Genomic DNA, 2,946 nt, shown 5'->3' on the forward strand with positions numbered 1-2,946 from the left:
TGTCTCTCCTTGTCTCTCCAGTGGCCTAACCACCCACTCCTGCACAGACAGAGACACACCGCTACGCAATCGCACAAACATATGCACGCTCACACTGCCGGCACCACCACGGATCTCAGGCCCAGTTTGCCACAGACGCCCACACACACTCGCACGAACTCACGCTGGATCTCTGCCCTCGTGCGTACTCTCTCCATGAATTCCCACTCATAAGCCTCGCTGCTGCCCACAACCCACACCTGCCCCTCCCCCTCACACATCTCCCATCCTGAGCCACTGTCTGAGGACAGGGCTCGGGGTCAAAGGAGCCCCGGGTGTGGGAGGCAGCAGCAAGGTATACTGGCATCGACTATGAGAAGCCTGCCTGCTCCTGAGTTGTCCGGGGACATGTGGTCTTCGCTCTGATCCTGACTGGAGGCTTTGCTGACTGGATTCTATCTCACCAAGGACACAGCACCCCTCTGGGATCAAGGGTCCTGGCTGAAACCCCCCGAGTCCTGGCCACACTGTACCAGGACCCAATGGACCAATTTGGTCCCACTGTGCAATCCCCTTCCCTGCCTTTCGGCTCTGGCCTATACAATAAATCTCCAAATAACAGGTCTGTCTCTTCCTCCTCCTCCTTCCAGGCTCTTCCTGCCCAAGAAGGCAGGCCTCTGTGCACATGGCAACACCGGCCCCACCCCAGTACTGCACCTCTCCTGCACACACAGAATCACCCGGGCAGCGGCAGGACAGTCACACTCAGGTCCCTTCCTCATCGTCCCTCCTCAGGTCCCCATACACACACACACACACACACACACACCAAAAACAGAAGGGTTTTTAGCTTCCTGTATGTGTCCACATAAACATCGTGGAAACTCTTCAAGGCTGCCACACGTTATCTCTTCCTCAATTCTCTCCGGGGCACGTAGAAGACAGGAGACTCATCCACCCATCTCTTCCAGCACTGGTGGCGTCCTCCATTGTTTCTGCATGGGCAAAGATAGAAGCTCTGCACCATTCACGCCCACACAGATGCAGAGCACCTGACGCATGTGGGCACACGCAGACACATTTGCGTACACGCGCACACACGCGCCCCCACGCAACAGACACCAAGAATGATACGGGATATTTGCAAATACATCCCAGATGCTGTCACTCTTGTGCCTCGCCCTTTTGCGATCCCCCTTGCTTTCTCACCCAGGGATTCATTTCCAGCCCCCAATGGCCTTGGACCAGTTCTAAGAATGGCTGTCGGGTTGCGGGAGGACATGGCGTGGTGGGGCACATGGAAGGAAGTGCGAGATTCTCACCACAGTGGCGCCTGGGGACACGGCAGCTCCTGACCCAAAGACTGGCAGGCAAATCCAGACTGAAGGAGCAGGGGGAAGCCCGGGACAGGGCGGATATCCACGGGGAGCATTTGTGGTGAAGCACTGCTCCTCCCGAGTTGCTCTCCAAAGCCCCAGCCCACAGCACAACTGCATTTGGTTTGCAGGCTTCGACCCTCTGTGTGTTTGCAGCTGAGTCTCTGCAGGTCCCCTGTCATCCTCCCACCCTCTCCCCATGCTACCTGTGTCCCTGTGTCGGCGGACCTTCCATTTGCAAGCCAATGTGTGGCCCACGTTCCCTTGCCCATACAACACGCAGGTCAACACACCGCATACTGGGGTTCTCACCGACACGTGAGCACGTCAGATCACTGTCTTCTGGTTCCTTCCTCCCTCAGGTAGTACTGCAGGGGATTGGGCCACAGGTCCTCGATGATGATCTGGAAGAGGACACAGGCCGGCGCCACATTGGGCATAGCCCACTCTCCTCTCTGGCCGGGGGCCACCCACATCCCCACTGCTGACGAAGGCCTCAGGGGCCCCACCTCGGCAATCCTGTTCGCCCCTGGGCAGCTGTGCTCACACAGCCAGTTGAACAAGTTAAGGCTGGTGGGGTCATGCCTGCGACTGGGAGCTCCACGTTCATCATCCCAGAACCACTGGACTGGAGTGGAACGCGATGTCCTGTAGCCTGCAGGAAGAGAGGATTTGAGGAGCAAGCTGATGGCCTCCTCCCCACCCACCTGCCCCTCCCCCTCCCCCTCCCTCCTGCCCCTGATTCATGCTCCTCATCCCCCTGCCCCGCACCATCATGGGACCCACACCCTACCAGCAAAGCTCAGCTGATACTCCTTAATGATCACTGGGTTCCGGAAGTACGGGTTGGCCCCAAAGAAAAACATCACTCTGCAGCGGTACTTGGGATGGCCCACTTCTTCCACCTGCCGTGAGCAATGGGACAGGAGGGGGCAAGTGTCCTCCCTCGGGGTCCTGAGCTACTTGCCTGGCTGTGAGGGTGAGCACCTTTGCCTCACCCTCTCCTGCCCAAATCCCACCCCCGACGGGACGGCCCCCAGCCACAGCCTCCCCGGTCTCACCTCCAAGTCGACCACGTAGCTGAGCACGTCTTTGTCCTGGGCACCGATCATGGCCGACAACTGGGGGTGATTCAGAATCTGTGCTGTGTCAAGGAGCTGTGCCTTCAGATGCTGTGGAAACAGACACAGCCCCCCTCCAACCCTCCCAGGCTAAGAGCAAGGGACTAGATCACGGCATGTGCAGAAAGACCAGGAAACACTAGTCCCCACACTCCTCAGCCTCTGCAGATGCATCAGACCCCATCGACACTGGGCAGTCCGTTGGCTTCCTGTACCTCCCACGCTGTCTGCACACAGCAGGGAGAGACTCCACTGCCTGCACGCCTCACAGTTCCTTCCTATATCTGACCTGTGTGGGCTGCCAGCAGCCCATCATAGCTTGTGATGTCGGCATGTGCTCTGACCCCTCCTCACGGCTGGGTTTCTTGGCATATTCCCGTGAAGACCTATGTTGTCACCAGCCTCCTGAGTCCAGATGGAATAACATGGCTTACAGGAACCCGACTGCACACTTACGCTGCAAGCAGAGG

At 58.2% G+C, this 2,946-nt stretch overlaps 1 long non-coding RNA gene across 1 annotated transcript; it reads right to left on the reverse strand.

Annotated features, from left to right (window-relative positions):
- Positions 1 to 820: 820 nt before the first annotated feature.
- Positions 821 to 1,702, reverse strand: LOC145715031 (uncharacterized). Its single transcript, XR_014137096.1, has 2 exons — positions 1,668 to 1,702; positions 821 to 974 (listed from the first exon to the last, which is right to left on the reverse strand). It is a non-coding gene; the product is annotated as an uncharacterized LOC145715031 (long non-coding RNA).
- Between the last annotated feature and the right edge of the window lie 1,244 nt (positions 1,703 to 2,946).

This window comes from Panthera onca, chromosome Y, assembly GCF_046562875.1.
Source record: "Panthera onca isolate mPanOnc1 chromosome Y, mPanOnc1 haplotype 2, whole genome shotgun sequence".
Lineage (NCBI taxonomy): Eukaryota > Metazoa > Chordata > Mammalia > Carnivora > Felidae > Panthera > Panthera onca.